Source organism: Dermacentor variabilis, chromosome 6 (genome assembly GCF_050947875.1).
Source record: "Dermacentor variabilis isolate Ectoservices chromosome 6, ASM5094787v1, whole genome shotgun sequence".
Taxonomy (NCBI): Eukaryota; Metazoa; Arthropoda; class Arachnida; order Ixodida; family Ixodidae; genus Dermacentor; species Dermacentor variabilis.
In genome coordinates, this window is record NC_134573.1 from 59,207,981 (window position 1) to 59,229,672 (window position 21,692).

Here is a 21,692-nt window from a genome sequence, read left to right on the forward strand (position 1 = left end):
GAGCGACATGTGGGCCGTAACTTTCAGTAATGCCGAAGCCGTGAAGAAGTTACTCGCCGTAAGTGAATTGAAGGTCAAGGGGTGACGTTGTGTCGTCATTGATCCTGGAAACCAAGATGGAACAATGAAAGTGCACTGGCTATTGCACAACGTTCTAGACGAAGATATGCGGGTGGCCTTCCCTCTTTACTGAAAAGTGGCAGAAATTAGCAGAAAGCGGTGGCGCGTACACGGAATCACTGACAAGGGGTCCACGACCAGGTTGGTGTCCATGGGTCTGAAGGCAGGCGTTAAGCTGGAAGACCTACCACACCAACTGAACGTCGCAGGTGAACAAGCTTTGGTGATCGTATCGGGCAGTACGCCGATGTGCCTGCGTTGTCATAAAACGGGGCACATTCGCCGCGACTGCCAGGTTCCAAAATGCAGTGTCTGCTGTAGATTCGGACATGAAGAAGGTCAATGCCCTAAGACGTACGACGGCGTCGCTGGGCCTTCGAGTGGCGAGGATTCATCCGAGCTGCTCATCGATGAAAATGACGCTGAGGAAGCTTCGAAGCCGTCAAAGGACACCACAGCCCGCAATGTGGTAACGTTGGCAGCCAGCAAACGCAGTTTGGAGGAAAGGTGTCAACCAACAGAGTGCGAACGGGATACCAAAGACCACGCCGTGGAAATAGCCACCACATCGAAGGACACCTGTCAACCTACGAGCGAAGATACAAAAGTGGAAGAAACCCAAGGGACCTGCATGGACGTCGTCGAAACCGTTAGTGGACAGCCCACCAAGCGGCCATTGCAGGACATCGTCGAGAAGGCAGAGAACGGAGGTGAAGAGACAGCGCCACCGTCGAAGGGACTCGGCATAAGGCGGTCTTTATTGAAGCAGAGGCCGAATTTTTCCGCTGAGCAGCCGTCGGCGGGAAAACCGCCGTCTTGACACTGGCTCTTCGCGCAGCGCAACGTTTAGGGTCTTCCGGAGGACGTGGGGAGTCTCAGCGAACTTATTTGCAAGTGTCGTGAAGCCTTCCGGTTATAAGATGTCTATAGCGCACATTGTGCTGCATACGTGATGTGCCTACAAGGTTCATCTTCGCTGTAAGTGTTATACTATGCTAACTAATTTTTCTGATTGTAAAACGTACTCTAATGCGATCATTTCGCACAATATAAAAGATAAATGGCGGTGAAATCAGGCGCAGCACTACGCATAGCGACGATAAATGTCAGAGGTCTGGCGTCTAGGAGGCGTCAGCACCAGCTTAGCCGCCTGCTGTTAGAAAATGAACCGGATATCGTAGCAGTTCAAGAGGCATAGGTAGAAACACAGGAACAAAGCGATCGCATGGTATCACCTTTTAGTAATCGGTACAATGTTTGCATAAGTCATGCAGTAGGTTTGCCGGCAGATCGTGCTCTATTTCTTCGAAATTCTATTGGGATTGTTGAGGAATCTTTGAGTGCCAGTCAATGTGGTCATAATATTGCTTGTGATTTCACCTTCGCAATGAAAAATGGGAGGGTGATTAATGTGTACGCACCAAACAAGGAACAGGACCGGCAAGTGTTCTTTGAGAAAATCAAAAAACACCTGCAATGCTATAAGCTAGTGATATTACTGGGTGATCTAAACTGTGTTTGTGAACCAGAAGATAGAGGAAACAAACGACCTATTCGAGAGAAAAGTGAAAATTTTTAAGCGCAGTAATGGAGGAACACAAATTAGATGAAGTAGGGTCTTTGTTTTCATGTAATATTCCCCAGTTCACTCATTTTCAAGGAAATAGCCACGCTAGACTAGATAGAGCTTATATATCGACAGCTCTTGTACCCTTGTGCAGTAATTACACAGCGAATCATGTTTCTTTCAGCGATCACAGCTTAGTGTCTTTCTCGCTTGGAGCAGAAAAAGAAAAACTAGATTTAATCGGCAGCTCTGGAAACATAATGACAATCTATTAGATGACAAACCTTTCGTAGATTACGCAATGGAAAACATTAATGATTTACTTTAAGATCACCGGAACATAATTGACCGATGGGAAGGTTTCAAAGAAAAAATAAAGATTAAGGTAATAGAACGGGCTTCTGCTATTAAGCACAGTATAATAAAACACGAAAAAGAACTGCAAGCCCAGTTAGACTTCTTGATGAGCCAAAAGATGTTACCCCCGGCCTCCGCAGTAAAGAAATTCGAGACGTCAAGCGACAACTTGACCTATCGATATCGAAAATTATAGAGGAGCAGTGATACGGGCTTGTGCAGAGCATTTGTGGACGGGCGAAACGCCCACCGAACGCACCCTTAGTGACGAGAAAAGATAAACGACCAAAAAAGAAATCAAAGAAATAAAGTGCCGAGGTGCAGTCACAGATAAGAAAAGTGATGTAGAAAATGCTTTTGTAGAGCCCTTTCGAAAATTGTTTGGTGAAAGGAAAGGAGTAAACGAGGGACTTGGAAACGCTTTTCTTCCACTTATGGCACAACTAGATGAGAATGGGAAATCAGTCCTAGAAGCCTCAATTACATTAAAAGAAATTGAAAAATCAATCAATGATTTGAACCCCGGAAAGTCGCCCGGTCCCGATGGACGGGGTTCAGCGTTTTATAAGAAATTCAAAGGTCGTATAGCTAAGGCATTGCATGCGATAATACAAGAGGCATATGAGGTAAGAGAGCTTCCCTTTTCTTTCCGGCAATCACATATCATTCTGATTCCTAAAACAGACGACCGACTTAATGAAGCAATTATTGGTAGGTTCTTACCGGCCAATTACCCTCTCTAACGCAGATTACTAGATATTCATGAAGGTCTTGGCAAGAAGATTACAAGGTTTTATTATAAATATAGTCAGACCACACCAGACGTGCGGAATTAAAGGTAGGAGCATAACGACGAACATTCATATAGCAAGAAATATTTTAGAGTGTTGTGATGATTTTTACAACCGCGTGACAATGCTCGAAATAGATCTGGAAAAGGCTTTTGACCTTGTTACGCATGAAATATTGTTTTTTGCCATTATGGAATATGTAAATGTAGGGAAAATAATACTGGAAGGTGTAAAAATATCGTACACTGGATGTTCTGCATCAATTATAATTAACAAACAAGTTAGCGAAAGCATCCATGTCGCCTCTTCAGTGAAACAAGGGTGCCCTCTGTCGTCACTACTTTTTGTGATTTATCTAGAGTCCTTTCGGTTAAAGATAACTCGAAATGAGAAAATAAGAGGCTTTCGTATTATGGCTTGTGAAGTCAAAATATTATCTTACGCCTACGACATAGCTGTGTTCTTTACCGACAGAGAAAGTGTAAAAAATGCTATGAAAGATGCCACGGCTTTCTGTCAGTACACAGGGAGCAGAATAACCTGGGATAAATGTCAAGGTTTCTGGCATGGACAATGGGATAGTGTGCCTGTCAAGTACACCAACATTCAGTGGACGACTACTCATAGCAAATGCCTAAGCGTACCACTACAACATTACAAGGATGCACAAGAATACTGGAAAGAAGAGACAGACAAGGCACGAGAGAAAACACAAATATAGGGCGTACGAGACCCATCAATTTTTTCGCGTGCCACAGTGTGTAAAGTTTTTATTATTGCTCGAGTATGGTATGTTTTGCAAGCGTTGCACATGTCGCGCTTAGGTATTCAACGGCTTCATAGAGTGTTGACTGCTTTTGTATGAAACTCTTCATGGGAAAGGGTTAGCCGCACAAATTTGTTCCGTGCAGTGCGGTCCAGAGGACTGGGTTTGATTCATTTGTTCGTGAGACAAATTGCCTCTAGGTTAGTACATCATCGCAATCAAACAAATCCTTTTTTAGGAGTGTTATGCAAGTGAGATTGGCGCACGCATTGACAGATGTCATTGTGTCATCATGCGGCCATATGCAACGCAATGTCCGCGGATGCATGCACGAAATTGTTGCGGCTGTCAAGTCTAGCGAGGTTAAGAGAAAACACCTCTTCAAAGACCTAATTAATGTGATGATGCCTGTGCCCTTGTGTCGAAGGATGTGCAATCCAGGGCCAAGCAGCAATGTGTTAAAAAGGGTTAAAAGAATGACTATCCGGTCAAAACATTTTTTTTGATGCTCCATGGTGGCCCACTTTCTTGAATACGGTGGCTAAGGGAAAAAGGGTTGTTGCTACCATGGTGGGTACATTGTGTAATATGTAAAAGACCTGAAACAATCGAGCACATCTTTCTCGATTGTAGCGATGCCGTCTTCCTATGGGACATCTTGCGAAGAACCCTGAGAAAGGAACTGCCCAGGAACATACGCAGGATTTTCTTTCGGGGGGGGGGGGCGGCAAACCAAAGTAACTTTTCTATGAAAATGAGGGGGAGGTTACTTTTACTAGTAGAAATGTGAATAACGCCCACCATTTGTCATAAAGACGCGTAAAGCCGCAAAATAGAATTGAAATAACGTGTACCAGATACACCTCTTCTGTGCTTGGCAATCAAAGAACCACATCACATGGACTCGCGCATGAAAGATTCGCAGCAAGAACCTTGCCAAGAACAAGTTAACCAGTGAAAGTGCATAATAAAGATTTCTAGCAGCATTTTTTGAATTAGCTCTGGAAGAATGATAGAGAAATGTATATTTGCGGAACAATCACAGTTCTTTTGGATTCCTTCTTTACTGTTCTACCAAGTGCCAAAACCGAGTCCTGTTGTTATTTGGGAAGTTGCGTAAGGATGCGTGTTCACCAGTCCCGTACAACCGCGTAAAGCGCAGGACGCTGCGGTTTTAGACGCACTGCGCCCGCCGCGGAACGTTAGAAAAACACCACATTAGTACAGCAGGCAAGTGGCTACGTCAGGCGGCTCGATCGACAACTATAGAAGAGTCATTCAAAACACACGGAATTATTATCCACTTCCGGCGGCGTTTTCTCTACTTCCTTTTTTAAATCAAAAGATGTTGATCTACAAATATTTCTACAAACAATTCTCGCGTTTCCTCCCTGTTTGGCTGTTGCCTTGGGTTTCTCCCTTAGCAGATCGCTTGATTTCTCATCCGCTTGCGACTCTTGTTTCCAGTTGCCAATTTTGGACGAAAAGTGCTGTACAATTAGAGAAAACCGGACGACGTAAGTGGCGACAGTCATATTGCTTATGGGTTGAACGGTTATTGCAGGGTCTGATGATGACGCTGTTCTGCAATATTTTATTTTCCACCTTATCTAAACAAACAGAAAGCAAGCAAACTGATCTCTTGGCTACATTCCCAGAAATTTTTTTAAAGCCTTACCCCATATGAAGTTAATGCTCTATAAAACACTAATTAGACCGAAGCTAGAGTATGCGTCATCTGTCTGGAGTGCTGGTCAAAAAACGTTAGCAGATACCATTGGGTCAGTTGAGGACAGGTGGGCACGTTTCATCCTTTCAAATTATTGCCGCACAGCTAGCGTTTCTTTAATGAAGTCAAATCTTGGCCTTACTAATTTTGCAGCTTCTAAGAAAAATTTCCCGTCTCAGCCTTTTTTAAAAAAAATCTTTTACCAAAATAACTCACTTAAACAAGACTCCATTTCAGAGCATTCGTACACATAGTCGCGTCTTGGCCATCGGTTCAGAGTGTTCATTCCTTTCTGTCGCACAAATGTTTTCTCTGGTTCATTTCTGCCAAAAACGAATGCCGAGTAGCGCCGCCATCCCCCCTCTATCGCCTGCATCGAGGAGGCATCATCTTTAAGATTGCAATAACTGATTATGTTTCGAGTTAATCACCTAAATACTAATAATTGTTTGAACGTGTTGTATTTCTTTTTATTATTGCAACCACCCCCTATATGACGCCCTTGCGGGCCCTGAGGGTTCTGTAAATAAATAAATAAATATATAAATATCGCGGATATATGGTTCCGGGGATCTGCCAGCGTCGCGGCGTGCCGTCACTCGAGGAAATAATGAAGCAAAAGTAAAAGTTAAATACAACTGGTATTTTCTGCCGCCACAACTCGTTCCACGAGCATACAGACCAGCTGACTATGAACCGAGTCCCTTTCCTGGTCCCTGCATCAGCCTAAACAAAGAAGGTTGAACTGCCGAAGCAGCAGCGATGCGCGTGATCATTGAATAGATGGTGACGTAAAATTTTGAGCATGATAAATAGAATAAAATATTATAATTAAAACAATGACTTACACCCTGCCTGCTGCAATGGATGGTGACAACTGAATTCATCTTGAGTTAATCGTGTGGGCAACGAATCGATGAGAAAACTGACCACACCCCCGGATATGCCGATAACTACCGCCATCCAAAGGGAGTGAAAGACTTGACAACCATTCCACTCTGTGAGGATGGAATGGCAGCGAAAGCTGACGACAGTCAAACCTCTCAAACGAAAAGCAAAGTGTTTCACCTCCGCTACGGGTCGGCCTCAAGAAACTGTAATGCCGGGCCGATCCGCGGCAAAGGTGAAGCAGGCGTTAAGCGCTCCCCATTGGCCATTTACACCGCTGGCCATTGACACCGCCCAGCACGCAATTCGAGCAAGAAGGCATTGACCTTTTTGGTCCATTCCCGTTATCTGACAACAAGAACCGTTGGATAATTGTCTGCGTAGACCACCTTACACGGTATGCAGAAACTGCAGTGATACCGTCTTCCACCGCCGCTTGCGTGGCGGTCTTCCTGTTGCATTCCGTGGTCCTTCGTCACGGCCCACCACGTGTCATCATCAGCGACCGTGGTCGCCAGTTCACTGCTGATGCCATTGAAGAGTTACTTCGTTTTTGCACTTCACAGTTCCGTCATTCCACGCCATATCATCCACAGATCAATGGCCTCGCTAAAAGGACAAACATAACGCTGACCAACATGCTTGCCATGTACGTCTCCTCCACTCATAAGAACTTGGACGACGTGCTGCACTTCATCACTTACACATACAACACGGTGAAACACGAAACTACCGAAATATAGCCCATTTTATCTCCTGTATGCTAGGTTACCACGAAGCCCTCTCGACACTTTCTTACACTTAGTTCTGCACAGTGACGATTCTGTATCGAAGACTTTGTGTCTCACCGAAGAAGCCCGTCGAAGAGCTCGTCTTCGTACTCTGGCCACGCAAAGTCGTTCGAAAGAGCGATACGACGACCATTACCTACAAGTATCATTGGAAAAAGGTGACTTGGTCCTTCTTTGTTCACCGCAACGCAAGCGTGGATTGTGCCAAAAGTTCTTGTCACAATATTCAGCCCCATTTGTAGTTGTGGGCCGCCTGAGCGAACTCACTTACATCATAGCTCGCCTACTGTGCAATGCTCGGCGATCAGGCAGAACTCAGCTGACTCATATTGCTCGCCTGAAGCCTTTCTACCCTGCTTGTGCATCCTGACTCGCCCCACGGGCTTCGTCTGCTTGCGGGAAAATGTAACGGATACGAATGGCACGGACGAGAAAAAAGAAGACGAAGAGAACGAGGAGTTTGATTACACACACATATATATATATATATATATATATATATATATATATATATATATATATATATATATATATATATATATATATATATATATATATATATATATATATATAGATAGATAGATAGATAGATAGATTCATGAATTCACACGCGCACCTGCGCGCGAACAGAAACCTAATGAGGTGGCCTGACATTTAAGAAATCCTTCAATAGGTGTCGTCGATAACGACTACATTTGTCCGAGGAATGACACGTATGGACGGACGGCTAGAAAAAAGCAAGATGCAAGGCAAATCGAATTTTAAAGCTTTTAACGGCTGTCGGATAAAAAACATTATCTGGATTCCAGGTACGGATCGATGCAGACTCCCTTGAAACAAAGGTGCCCGTGTGATGCTCGGCACTGCATGAAAATATGTATGCACCAAATGGGTCTTCTGAGCGCTCCGAATTGCTACGTGACGTTCATACTAGGCTACTTGGCGGATTACGCCAATGGGCACTTACTCAATTATGCCAGGCACCGCAACTTGGGCATCGTAGCGAATCGCCGGCGCCGTGGCTTAGTTGGTTAAAGCGCCTGTCTAGTAAACAGGAAATCGTGAGTTCGAATCTCACCGGTGCCTTCCTGTGCGCATCTTCTTTTATATTGCGCGTTTACACTCTGCACAGCATTCTACTTGCAGCTGCATTCCTTTAGGCCGCCAGATATATTATCTTTATTTTTTACTTTGTGAGTGTGACCGGGATGAACAATGTCGTTTTCCACACTGTGAAGAAAACCACTGTTTTGAAAGAAAGAAAAAAAAAAGACATGCTGCTTCCTAGAGCACCGCTCACTGAACGGATGCTGTGTCTGGCTTTGTAAATATATCAGTTTGACTTCCGCGTCTAATGAAGCGCTCCAATGTTGTCTCCCATAGAAGGCTACGTTCCCTTTAACAAGCTATTGGAAATCACTACGTCTTAAGAAGGGAAAGACAATGAGACAGATACACAAATTAGAAACAGCAGCGCTGCTGTCACTTCGCAATGGCAGAACGTCCGCTCTTCATAAGATTGTTTCGATTAAGCCAGGATGCATTCTAGGTGGAAATTTATACTTGATTTACGATAATCGCACATCTATTTATTTCATTCCTGGAGGCAAGGTCTTTCTTAAAATTTCAGATCAACTTGGGGTCCATAGAATCTGGGTATCTGGCTGCCACTGTCTCATCCTGTTCGTCCAAATACAGCTATTTGATGCGTACTAGTGCATGTATGGCAATACGACGTCTAAATTATGATCGGAACCAAAATACGGACCTATTCGTGTAACGCTATGGGCGAAGCAGTAATACATGTTTGCGCATAAATTGCAAAAAACAGGCGCAAACTCTACTCACATGGGTTCGTTCTAAGAGCGCGTGCCTAAAACCGGTGTCGGATGTTTGACTTCGAAAAATAAAAATATTTGCTGACACCGGAGATAGTCCAACGTAAAAATGATGGCGTAGTCTCAACAACCTGGTGCACTAATGTGTCCAAGAACACCTTATCTTTCTTCGATCTGAGCCACTGTCGACTTGGTAATTATACCCTACATGCATTTAGGAAGGCTTGGGGTAAGGGGGAACAACAATTACTGAAACATAAAAGAAGTGTCAATTAAAACATAAACGAGGATCGAACTATCAATAAAATTATTCACCCAATGTAATCACATGGAACACCTCCCCAAAGTAATCAATAAAGGAAAAATACATACAATTAAAACTAATAGCAGAAAGAAATACGTGAGGGCACACACTTGTATATAGTACGCCAAGACAATTGCACTAACGCGAAGGCATATAAACGCGAACATATCGATATCCAATGAAATTGACTGCAATGGAAGAGCAAGAAGAGTAAGAAAGAACGAAAAAAAAGCTAGGCAGGTAATAATTTCAGTCAACAAGGTAATCTGACTGACTAACTATCTAGGTAATTGATGAACAGGTTCAGAACAATATTTTGCAGATGACTGGTTGCTTTTTAGCGTAATTATACGTCTGGTTGATCAAGTTTTGCTGAATACCAAAGTTCGTAGATTACATATGCTTCCACGGTTGGACCTAGGAGGTAGTGCCAAAAATACTATTTTATGAGAACAACTACGAAGAGAACCTTTTAAGTTTTCCTTTGGAGCCTTTCATTACAGCTACTTAACAGGGAGTTACCGAGTACAAATACCTATACATAAGTGGAATTTAGAAAAATGTAGTGTTGTAAGCGTAAACTTTCGGACGGGCAATTGCGTGCTAGAAATCAGAAATTTTATTCGGGCAAGAGAACGACATAAGGTGCCAACGATAAATACATAAAGAAGGCAGTGCAAGGTGACATGGCTTCCGTTTTTTTTTAAGTCAGAGAAGCGCAGAGCCAGAGTAGTTTCGAGGAATGATTAATGAACACGGATGAAGAGAAATGGCCGGATCAAATGCGAAAGTACCTCTACCTCAAACAGGTCGACAGAATGGAAGATATCAAGAAAGTTGTCAACGAAGCACAGGGTAAGGGAAAGTGCGGATTGACAACCGGCAGACATTAAAAGAAGGGAGAAAAACAGAGACGGTAAATGGGGTGCAAGCCAAGGAGACAAAAAAATTTACTGAAATTCACAGAAACGGCAAGAATGAAATGAGGTAAATTATGTGTGATAAGGCAAAGGGTGGTTACTTGCTATTTGAGGCCAGCGATGGCTGTCTCAGGATTATAACACACCGGAACGACTACAGAACGGTGTGTCAACACGCATGCCGGAACGGCATGCATGTGGTGCAAAAAAGTTGAAAACTTCACAGCAGATCGTAATGTCAATATATTCACCCAGGAAGACCCGTAGGGAGGGTCCATCCTCAAGTAGCATTGACATTCAAAGAAAGCTGCAGTATTAGCTGGTCGGTGCTCGTGATAAATAAGAGGCGATTAGAGTATCGATGCATAAAAGGCAGGGGAAGGACGGATACAACCAGTAATTGCAATTGTAATGGCAAAATATTGTGACAGATCATTTAAATAAAATAATGAGGCCTATATCCAATATTGAAACGGTCCTACAGCCTCTTTTAACGAATCAGGCAAGGATATTACTTGTTCTCGACACATTATTAAAGGGGATGCTAATACGTATCGTCATCCTCGTCATAGGCGGTACAATAAAGTAGACACTGAGTTACAATTCAAATGTGTAAAATTTTGACGTCCCCGTTTCTTTAAGTGCGGTTTCTGAGGCACACATAAAACACCAATCTGCAGAACTAAATTATTAGCGTATAAATTCATTAGTAGGCCAAAGCTCGAATACGCCTTCATTTTTGTGACAATTAATCTAAAACAACATGCAGGCACTAAAAGTGGTCCAAAGAAAATGTGCTAAGTTAACAACACTTCTAATATTGTGAAACTGACTCCATGACTTACGTTATGAACCCTAGTAGAACAAGAACATTGGAGTCACCACGCGAAATTTAGATTACAATTACTGTTCTAAGTTCAGAATAGTATGTTGTTCCTTAACCTGGAACCTTGCTTAACAGTGGTAACGTCACTAACTACAAGGAACCAGCACGAAGATTCCCTAACACAACAAAGCGCCACAAGTAACCTTTGGTAGTTCTCGTTTTTCCCAAGCACGACTAACAAGTGGAATTGCCCACATCTGTGATCCCTATGCACAGCGCAAGGAGCGATCGAAAATCTTGAGGAATACTTTTGTTTACTGTGCGTGGATTAATTGTTTCAATCTGCATTACTGCTTTTGTAGTCTGGAATGGCGCTGCTTGCTTTCTTTTTGTCGCGTTAGAATGCTTTTTTTTTACACGGCTGGTGCTGGTACCGGTATTTGAGTGCTATGTATTCTTGCCTCTGCTGTGACGGACATCATTGGGCGTGCATAATTTCTTCCGAATAAAGAAAATAAAGCGCATTGGAGAACATAGCCGTGTGGCCTGCAGCAAATCGATGCATTCCCGTGCCTTGCCTCGGTAGTGTTTGAAAGGTGACGCCCACGCTTGCAAACCTAGCTCTCGGTCCGTGTTAATGCCGACGATGTGGAGAGCAATATTTTTCTCCGAAGACGGATCACGGCCAGGGGGAGAAGGGGCCCTTCTGCCATACCACGTGTTGGCTACTCCAGAAGGGTCGCTTTGGTCAGACATTCTGCGATTACACTTTGAGGGATGTGGCTTTGGAGGTGAAAATAAAGCTGGAAAAAAATCTGCGGCAATTTAGCCAGAGAAATGCTTCAGCTTTACCTCGCACCTCTTGGAGGTCCCAGATCAATGATGTTATTCGTGTTGAAGAAATTGCAAAGTGTTGTTCTCGACTCACTCGCCATACGACCTGCTTCATCGAGGAGCTAACTAAAACACCGAAAGCTCTTCGAGCAGCCAGTCGCGAGCCAATTTTGCATGCCTTTGGGGGCTCCTTTCACACTCGCAAAAACACCTATATGTAGCTCGTTTTGAGCAACGGAAAGCTGTATCGGTAGTTTTTTCATGTTACTCCACAATTTTCTCACTCGCACGTTTCCTCTAATAGTATAATTTGAGAACTAGATAAATGAATTAAGGAATATTGTCTAGTTAGGCAGAATGGAAAAAGAAATAGTTTGAGTATCTCTAAAGGCGACGGTAAACAACATTAACTTGCTTCTGTCCAGCTATGTGGCGTTCCTGATTTCTGAAGCCTGGCTAAAATTAGCTGGGACGCAACGTATAAACCGGGTGCCCCAGCTAACGTTACCGATGCTCTTCAGCGAAAAAAAAGAAATATTTAAGAACATCGTGGAAGATACAATTATAAAACCTACAGTGTTCGCCCGTTAGTGGAGAGTCGGTTGAACACGGTACGTCCTCGAAATGAAAATTGCATCCTGCATTTAAACCGCTTGTTTGTTGGCTTCTTATGACAGGCTTAATAAAAATCGCGCCCCTGGGATAACTCCATTTTTTCTCGTTTATTACATAACGAGGGTATTCGAAACCGGCAACACTGATGCCTTCAGTAAGCATGCGTGGGTTTATTGGCCAGTTGCCTTCACCCGGAAAGGTCACGTATACGTGACGCATGCAGCAGAAATGATGTTCCACATCCGCCGCCATGGTTTGTGAGCGGTGGCGCTGGCTACCACTCGCAGGTTTCTAGTAGAAAACGTAAATACCCAAGAAAGTGGATAGAAAAACGGCTCCGCAGTGGCTGAATTGGTTAAAGCATCGCCTATGCGGCGGATGTGCAACGTTCTTTCTACCGCTTGCGTCACGAGTAAATTATCTATTCCGGGGATGGCAAGTGGCCAATAAAAGCGCACGTGCAACTTGAAGGTATCCATGTCGCCTGATTCGAGAACCTCGTAATGTAATTAACTAGAAGAAAGGGAATCAAGCAGCGCTATTTTTAATAATTAATTCATAAGAAATCATAAGAAATAAAAGTGCGCAAATCAGAAATGTCACCAAGCAAGCCCTCGGCATTTCGGCCAGACCCAGCAACGAGAAGCTGAGGCACCTGGGCATGCACAACACCCTGGAAGAAGTTGCCGAAGCCCAGCAGCGTGCCCACCTTGCTAGGCTTTCGACGATGCCTCCGGGGCGCAAACCTAATCTTTGCTCAAGAAAACATAGAAAAAGACATTGCGCACCTCCCGCGGGTCATCCGCGCCAAGATCACGGTTCGACCTAAACCTAGAAACGTACACCCCGAAAACAACAGGGACAGCCGACAAGCGAGAGGACAATTGCCGAATTTGCAAATGCAAATGCAATTGAAAATGCCGTTATTACTTCGACACTGCCACTCTGAGAACAATGTATTATATTCCATAGCTATGTATCCTACTGTATTGCATGTTGGGGTAACACGTCCGTTTCACATGTAGAACCTATTGTACTTCTTCAGAAAGGGTCCTTGCGATTTACGAATTTTTCGGATTACAATGCTAAATCAATGCCGCCGTTTCGAAGTTTAAATAGTCTTTTAATTTATTACTGAATCTTAAAACTATATTGCATACTCCTAATAGCATAACCACTAACTGCCCTTTAAGTGTACCAATTTTTTTACATTCCAGAAGTAACAAACGCGGCGCACTTAAGGGAAATTTTCTCTTGCCAAAAATGCTTAATGAATATGGAAGGTGAAGGTGAAAGAACACTGGAGCGCTCCTATAGAACAGCTTACCATCGGAAGTAAAACAAGCGAAATTGTTTTTAGATATCAGTGAAATCCCATTATCACTCACTACTATTATCTGCATATAGTTTCGATCTCGGTGGTGTGCATATGTTTACCGTTTTCACTTGCATTGTATAATTTACTAAATACAAATTCCTTTCTGTAGGTTTCTCGTAGCTATTACACGTACCCTTCCTTGTGTTTATAAACGAATCTTTATGTATATGTGATTTATTTATCCTTTGTCGTATTGCTGTTAAGATTATGAATTATAACTACCATGGATCCAAACTAGCCTTGAGCTAGGGATTAAGATGTCCTGTACATTTCCTGTGTACTTTTCCTTTTTTGAATAAACTTCAACTTCAATTCCTCCTTAACTAAGCCTTGGTGAACCGCGAACGCTCAGCTTTTGTGGACGCGGCGGCATACGCGGGAAACAAAGCTTTCGCAGTGCTAGTTGTGGATGGCCGTGGATCCACAAGACATGCAGCCACGGTAATTGCAAGGAAGCCTGAACAGGCCGAACAGGTTGCGATCGCTGTTGCGCTCACCTAAGACAATCTACAGTGACTCCATAGCCGCTATCAGAGCTTTCCAAAAGGGCACAATCTACGCATAGGCTCTCATAATTGTTACAAAGAAAGAGATCAAGAACCACGTCAAATACTGGTTCCCGACACACTCAGGACCAAAGATCGGTGATGTCCCCAACCTTAACGAGGCGGTACACGAGGCTGCGCGCACGCTTACAGACCGCACGGCTTCACCCGATCACTAGGAGAATACGGACGCCCCCGCTACATACAATGAAATCACTAAACTCTACTACCTACAAAGTAGAGAGTATAGCACGCCATACCGCACGCTCACTCGAGCTCAAGCGGTTACACTCAGAATACTACAAACAGACACATACCCCACGCAAAACAGACTACACCATTACATGCCTGAGCTCTACGACAAGTCTTATTGTACCAATTGCAATACATCCCTTAACGTCGATCATTTACTCTGGCCGTGCTCGCAAGCTCACATAAACTCCGAACCGGACAAGTGCAAGTTTGAAAAAGCAATTCGAAGCGAAGAACTCGCCCCCGAACTTTGGGCCGTCCAGCAGGTCCACGACCCCGCCAGGAAACTCAACCTTCCGGTTTCGTCTTGGGAGGCACCCACTCCATGAGAGCCCAAAGCTCTCGTGGCCTGCAGGACCTCGAATAAAGCTGCTTTCCTTCCTTCATTTCCAGAGCGAAAATCCTTGTATGAATCTTGTCAACAGTCTCGCAGAAAAAAAGAAACCAAAATAATATAAAATGAATTAACAAATATTGAATTTCTTTGTTTATATTTATTTTAAAATTACTTTATAATATAAGAGGTAGGTATCCTTTTGCTTATGAGGACTTCTCCTGTAGGACGTTCCCCGAAACATTGTTTCTTCTAAAGATCATATACTGTCAAACGATGACGAAGAAACACATATACGTAGGCGAAAATACAGCGATTCGTGGTTTAATTGCGTGCACTATTGCAAACGTTTTGTCACTGCGGATGGATTTGGACACTTCACAGGATACCTATCACTGCCGAAATAAAGAAAACAATGTATTGTTGCATGAAAAGCTTTTAAGTATCATGTCAATACAAATTCTGAAGTAGTTTTTATAGAAGCAATAGCAATAATGCATTTCGTTTGATAACGACGATGGTCATAATACTTCAGTTCGAACAAACGTTGGCACGTGAATATAACAGCTGGCGGAGACTATAACGAACACGACAAACGTGAATTTGTTTCAGTATGTGGTACTCGAAGTAAAATTTAAAACTGAATTGTAAAACCGTTCTTATTTATTTAGAAAGTGGTGTAGGCGAAAATGACAAGAAATGTTCAGAGTTCGAGTACAGATAATGTTTCCTATCTTGTAAAGAACAAAAAATAGGAAGTTCACTAGATACACAATACATTATACACCTACTAGAAGCAGTATGCAGCACAAACACCACACGTAATATTTGCATGAATGTTTACATTGCCACGAAATATTTTAAAAAAGCACTTTTATTTAATGCATTTGGAGGTCAAGTTTTCTCATGTGGCCACAACGAAACGAAGGAACAATTACCTCGTGCAGTTTTTGTTATAGCAATATAGTAATTATATAGACACTCCAGCCGCATTTTTGCCGTCGCCGTGATATTCCCTATGAAGTGCAAGGTCGCCACGCATCGCATGGGGTAGGTGTGAGTAAAAGCACGCGAAAGAAACCGACGTGCGCGGCTCAATCGGGCGCGCGCGAAGAAAGGAAGTCGAGAGCAAACACCGCCTTCCATCGCGCGATAGTTGCGGGCGGATGAGAGGGAGGCAGAGGGGTCGTTGTGCTGCGGCAGCAACTGTGCATTTCGCGACCGGCCGCAAGGGGAACTGATAATCGCGGCTCGACCTTGCGCGCAATATATGGAGGAAAGAGGGTAGGGAGTGTAGAGGGAGGGGAGCGGGGAGCCCTTGAACCTTGCCTACGTACTTTTCGCCGCTGCGCGCAGTCGCGCGCGCCGTAACATGAAAGGGATCCGTTTCTTGCGTTGAAGCGATACACCGTGCGAAGGTCACTTTCCTCGCTGCTGCTACCGCGCTTGCCACACCACCGTTCTCACAGCGAGTATCCGCGCTCATCAAGTGTGTAATGTTCATGTTTGTTTCCGTGCGCTTACACCATGCTTGTTAATTCTGTTAGTATGCGAATGTTTCCAACTATATACGGCCGATAGTAATACTAATTTGCTATCGCATTCTATTCTTCGCGTTTTGAGTGCAGCTGCGACTTTTTATTCTAGATAGTCCTTCAATTGTTCTGCCAGTGCTTTTTATGGTGCTGAGTCATGCAGACTGGAACCGATTGTCTTGACTGTGCAGTGTGCGTTATGTAAGTAGCTATTCTCGGAGGGACTACGCATGATTGACTTGTGAACGAGCACTCACATATACCGCAGATTCGCTTGGGCGTCTTCGTTCCGGAAAACAAAACGGAACAAATCATCGTCTTCGTATGCTTTTAACAGCCATACTGGTCTACGGCATTATACAACTACCTTAACGCACGAATTATATATTATAGATACTCTATTTCGTAACACAGCAACACTTTGATTCGGCAGTAACTGCCTAATGATGATGATGACGCTGCTTACATGTTATCGAATTGCATACTAAGCAAACGAAAACTTATGGTTTGTTTCGGTTAAAGCATGTGTCTACAAAGAGTTGATTGTTTTAGGACTTGCGAAATGGCGAGCCCAATTTAAGGAATTACGCTCCTCGAAGCCTTTCGCGCATGCTGGTTCGCCATATGGCACGCCATTATCTGAAAACGTAGTTAGGTAAACGATTTAAACTGAAATTTGTCCGCGCCTTCAGAGCTTAGTGACGTGTTCAGTTTGAACACACACACACACACACACACACACACACACACACACACACACACACACACACACACACACACACACACACACACACACACACACATATATATATATATATATATATAGAATCGTAAATTCACACGCACAGACACATGACGAAACATGTGTGCGCACGCAAACATGGCGAGGTGGCCTGGAATTAACGAAACCCTTCGATAGGTGTCTTCCATGGCGACTACATTCGTCGGCAGAATGACAAGCATGGACGGACGTACAGAAATAAGGAAGATGCAAGGAAAATCGAATTTTAAAGCGTTTAACGGTTGTCGGATAACAAAAAACATTATCTGGATTCCAGGTACGGATCGATGCTTACTTCCTTCAAAATAAGATGCCCCTGTTATTCTCGGCATTATGCACAAAACGGGTTTTCTGAGCGCTCGGCATAGCTACGTGACGCTCATACTAGCCTAGCTGGGGGATTTCGCCATTAGGCACTTACTCAATTTTGCCAGGCGCCGAAACTGGGTCATCGCAGTGACTCGTCGGCGCCGTGGCTTAGTTGGTTAAAGCGCCTGTCTAGTAAACAGGAGATCGTGAGTTCGAATCTCACCGGTGCCTCGATCCGCTTCTTTTGCCATTTTGCTATGGTTCAAAGCACAATATCGGCGATTGCTTCGAACGCGCAAAAGGGAGCTGGTCGCAGGCGCCGTGGCTTAGTTGGTTAAAGCGCCTGTCTAGTAAACAGGAGATCGTGAGTTCGAATCTCACCGGTGCCTCGATCCAGTTCTTTTGCTATGGTTCACAGCACAGCATCGGCGATTGCTTTGAACGCGCAAAAAGGAGCTGGTCGCAGGCGCCGTGACTTAGTTGTCGCGTTTCATGTTCTTGCGCGACGAAAGCGATTGTTTTTTGCGGTGCGTTATCCAGACGTGATTAGGTGACGCACTGCCAGAATATGTTGTGACGTCGTAATGCATACGTCAAGTGGTTGTCCGAAGTTTTTTGTTTGAAGTGATAAGCTCTTTCCGTTTTCTAAAAGTACACTTTTCTTTGGAATACCTGAACACAGTCGCAAGAAAGCGATTATACCGAGATTTAGTTAATATCATGTGTCCAGTACCAATATACCGTGCAGTATGTGCACTGGGGCGTGAGCAGAATGTCTTAAAAAGAGTTAAGAAAATGCTTGTAAGAGCAACAACAAAAACTTTTTTTTCATGCTACACACTGGCACGCTTCCTGTCAAGCCATGGCTGCAGGAGAAGGGGATCTTTGTACCCTGGAGTGTGAATTGCCAGATATGTCAGAAACCGGAGACAATGGAGCATATTTTTCTGGAGTGCAGGGATTCAGTCTTCCTTTGGGACATTCTACAAAGGACACTAAATAAAGAATTTCCTTTAACACCTATTGGAATCCGTTTTTTACCGTTTGAAGAGAGAGAAGGCGTGCCATGTGATATGGTGATGTTACTCTGCATGCACAGCGTGTGGAAAACACGAATGGCGGTGCGTAATGAGGATGTTGACGCAAAACCGGCCAAAGAATATTTTGCTGAAAATGTATTGTACATTCGCGAAGCGTTTAAAGCGCTCAGCGAACCACCTGAGTGGTTAACAGCATTTGAACAGCTTGCAAACATTCAGCCTTTTTAAAGCAAAATTAAACGACAAGGTACACCCGCACATTGAACTGTCTTTTTTGCTTTGTAATCGCAGCGGAGAATAGCTGTGAATCGTGTATTTGTTATAAAACAGGCAATAAAGAAAAAAAAAGGCGCCGTGGCTTAGTTGGTTAAAGCGCCTGTCTGGTAAACAGGAGGTCGTCAGTTCGAATCTCACCGGTGCCTCGATCCGATTCTTTTGCCATTTTGCTGTGGTTCACAGCACAATATCGGCGATTGCTTTGAACGCGCAAAAGCTGCTGGTCGCAGGCGCCGTGGCTTAGTTGGTTAAAGCGCCTGTCTAGTAAACAGGAGGTCGTCAGTTCGAATCTCACCGATGCCTCGATCCGCTTCTTTTGCCATTTTGCTATGGTTCACAGCACAATATCGACGATTGCTTTGAACGCGCAAAAGGGAGCTGGTCGCAGGCGCCGTGGCTTAGTTGGTTAAAGCGCCTGTCTAGTAAACAGGAGATCGTGAGTTCGAATCTCACCGGTGCCTCGATCCGCTTCTTTTGCCATTTTGCTATGGTTCACAGCACAATATCGGCGATTGCTTTGAACGCGCAAAAGGGAGCTGGTCGCAGGCGCCGTGACTTAGTTGGTTAAAGCGCCTGTCTAGTAAACAGGAGGTCGTCAGTTCGAATCTCACCGGCGCCTCGATCCGCTTCTTTTGCCATTTTGCTATGGTTCACAGCACAATATCGGCGATTGCTTTGAACGCGCAAAAGGGAGCTGGTCGCAGGCGCCGTGGCTTAGTTGGTTAAAGCGCCTGTCTAGTAAACAGGAGATCGTGAGTTCGAATCTCACCGGTGCCTCGATCCGATTCTTTTGCCATTTTGCTATGGTTCACAGCACAATATCGGCGATTGCTTCGAACGCGCAAAGGGGAGCTGGTCGCAGGCGCCGTGGCTTAGTTGGTTAAAGCGCCTGTCTTGTAAACAGGAGGTCGTCAGTTCGAATCTCACCGGTGCCTCGATCCGCTTCTTTTGCCATTTTGCTATGGTTCACAGCACAATATCGGCGATTGCTTTGAACGCGCAAAAGGAGCTGGTCGCAGGCGCCGTGGCTTAGTTGGTTAAAGCGCCTGTCTAGTAAACAGGAGGTCGTCAGTTCGAATCTCACCGGTGCCTCGATCCGCTTCTTTTGCCATTTTGCTATGGTTCACAGCACAATATCGGCGATTGCTTCGAACGCGCAAAGGGGAGCTGGTCGCAGGCGCCGTGGCTTAGTTGGTTAAAGCGCCTGTCTTGTAAACAGGAGGTCGTCAGTTCGAATCTCACCGGTGCCTCGATCCGCTTCTTTTGCCATTTTGCTATGGTTCACAGCACAATATCGGCGATTGCTTTGAACGCGCAAAAGGAGCTGGTCGCAGGCGCCGTGGCTTAGTTGGTTAAAGCGCCTGTCTAGTAAACAGGAGGTCGTCAGTTCGAATCTCACCGGTGCCTCGATCCGCTTCTTTTGCCATTTTGCTATGGTTCACAGCACAATATCGGCGGTTGCTTTGAACGCGCAAAAGCTGCTGGTCGCAGGCGCCGTGGCTTAGTTGGTTAAAGCGCCCGTCTAGTAAACAGGAGGTCGTCAGTTCGAATCTCACCGGTGCCTCGATCCGCTTCTTTTGCCATTTTGCTATGGTTCACAGCACAATATCGGCGATTGCTTTGTACGCGCAAAAGGGAGCTGGGCGCAGGCGCCGTGGCTTAGTCACCCTCGTGGCCTAATCATTCTGCATCCGGCAGCCGAGCTGTTCGGATCGTAGGGTCATGGCCTCTTCCGGGGCAGCGACAGCGACCACTTTTGGTCGCGGAAACAGGATCACCGACGACGATAAGGATTATCCGTTTATTTTGCCTCAGCTGCCGAAAGGACGAGTTGCCTTTAACACCGTGTTTTTACACGGTGATGTAGTACGTGCCAGACCTTACAAGGTCGAAGATTTTAGAGACGCCCTTCTGCCGACGGGACTGCTGCCGGACGTGGTATGCATAGGGGCGTACCAGATAAACCACGTCTGGGCGGTGACCCTGTCTGACGCCACTGCGACGAAGCGCCTCATGGCCCTTAAGGAACTGCAAGTGAAGGGAAGACGGTGTGTCATCGTGGACCCGCAAGACCAGCAGGTGAAGCTAAGGCTTCACTGGCTGCTCTATGGCGTTGCAGACGAGGACATACGGACGGCGTTCATGGCTTTCGGCAAGGTGGAGGAGGTAAGCCGGGAAAGGTGGCGCGTCCATGGCCTGGGCGACAAGACGTCGACAACCAGGACTGTGCTTCTAAAGCTGAAAAGCGGCGTGAAAATGGAAGACCTTCCTCATCAGGTCCGCGTCGGCGGAGAGCTGGCATTGGTGGTCGTCCCTGGTCGACCCATGCAGTGCCTGCGCTGCCAAGGCACGGGGCACGTCCGCCGGGAGTGTAAAGTTCCGCGCTGTTCTCGCTGCAGACGGTTCGGTCATGTTGACGCCGACTGCATCAAATCCTACGCCGCCGTGACAAGCCCAGCAGTGAACGACGTGGCCGCAGAGCACGTCATGGACGTGGTCGAGACGGAGGACGCCGCTACAGGCATCGGAGACCTGGTACCGACAGCGGCAGTCGGCGAGACGTCGACCGTCGGCGCAGAAGGCACGGTTGCTCAAGGTACTGAGAAGCGGAGTGGGAAGGCGCAGGGCGCGACTGCTGTGGGCCCCGCGACGGGAACCATTAGTGAAGACCCGCCCGACAACGGTATGACGGCAATGCAGCAGGACGAGGCTGTGAAAGACGGCGACCGGGCAGAGACTCTTGGCGGCCCGGTCAAACGCCCCCACGACCAGACCAAGGACCAAGGCGAGGGTGCAACCAGCACCACCGAGGGACCACCGACAAAGACGCCCCAGGGGAGGCGGGTGGGCTTCAAACCAAAGCCGAATGTGCCGCCTGAAAGAAAGCCTGTGATCA

At 45.3% G+C, this 21,692-nt stretch overlaps 13 non-coding genes across 13 annotated transcripts; all 13 read left to right on the top strand.

Annotated features, from left to right (window-relative positions):
• The first annotated feature begins 8,021 nt into the window (after positions 1–8,021).
• On the top strand, positions 8,022–8,095 carry TRNAT-AGU (transfer RNA threonine (anticodon AGU)). The gene has a single exon. It is a non-coding gene; the product is annotated as a tRNA-Thr (tRNA).
• A 9,542-nt stretch (positions 8,096–17,637) lies between these two features.
• On the top strand, positions 17,638–17,711 carry TRNAT-AGU (transfer RNA threonine (anticodon AGU)). Its single transcript has one exon. It is a non-coding gene; the product is annotated as a tRNA-Thr (tRNA).
• Positions 17,712–17,795: 84 nt separating this feature from the next.
• On the top strand, positions 17,796–17,869 carry TRNAT-AGU (transfer RNA threonine (anticodon AGU)). The gene has a single exon. It is a non-coding gene; the product is annotated as a tRNA-Thr (tRNA).
• A 999-nt stretch (positions 17,870–18,868) lies between these two features.
• Positions 18,869–18,942, top strand: TRNAT-GGU (transfer RNA threonine (anticodon GGU)). The gene has a single exon. It is a non-coding gene; the product is annotated as a tRNA-Thr (tRNA).
• Positions 18,943–19,025: 83 nt separating this feature from the next.
• TRNAT-AGU (transfer RNA threonine (anticodon AGU)) lies at positions 19,026–19,099 on the top strand. Its single transcript has one exon. It is a non-coding gene; the product is annotated as a tRNA-Thr (tRNA).
• Positions 19,100–19,183: 84 nt separating this feature from the next.
• TRNAT-AGU (transfer RNA threonine (anticodon AGU)) lies at positions 19,184–19,257 on the top strand. The gene has a single exon. It is a non-coding gene; the product is annotated as a tRNA-Thr (tRNA).
• An 84-nt stretch (positions 19,258–19,341) lies between these two features.
• TRNAT-AGU (transfer RNA threonine (anticodon AGU)) lies at positions 19,342–19,415 on the top strand. Its single transcript has one exon. It is a non-coding gene; the product is annotated as a tRNA-Thr (tRNA).
• An 84-nt stretch (positions 19,416–19,499) lies between these two features.
• Positions 19,500–19,573, top strand: TRNAT-AGU (transfer RNA threonine (anticodon AGU)). Its single transcript has one exon. It is a non-coding gene; the product is annotated as a tRNA-Thr (tRNA).
• Positions 19,574–19,657: 84 nt separating this feature from the next.
• Positions 19,658–19,731, top strand: TRNAT-UGU (transfer RNA threonine (anticodon UGU)). Its single transcript has one exon. It is a non-coding gene; the product is annotated as a tRNA-Thr (tRNA).
• Positions 19,732–19,814: 83 nt separating this feature from the next.
• On the top strand, positions 19,815–19,888 carry TRNAT-AGU (transfer RNA threonine (anticodon AGU)). The gene has a single exon. It is a non-coding gene; the product is annotated as a tRNA-Thr (tRNA).
• An 84-nt stretch (positions 19,889–19,972) lies between these two features.
• TRNAT-UGU (transfer RNA threonine (anticodon UGU)) lies at positions 19,973–20,046 on the top strand. Its single transcript has one exon. It is a non-coding gene; the product is annotated as a tRNA-Thr (tRNA).
• An 83-nt stretch (positions 20,047–20,129) lies between these two features.
• On the top strand, positions 20,130–20,203 carry TRNAT-AGU (transfer RNA threonine (anticodon AGU)). Its single transcript has one exon. It is a non-coding gene; the product is annotated as a tRNA-Thr (tRNA).
• Positions 20,204–20,286: 83 nt separating this feature from the next.
• TRNAT-AGU (transfer RNA threonine (anticodon AGU)) lies at positions 20,287–20,360 on the top strand. The gene has a single exon. It is a non-coding gene; the product is annotated as a tRNA-Thr (tRNA).
• The last annotated feature ends 1,332 nt before the right edge of the window (positions 20,361–21,692 follow it).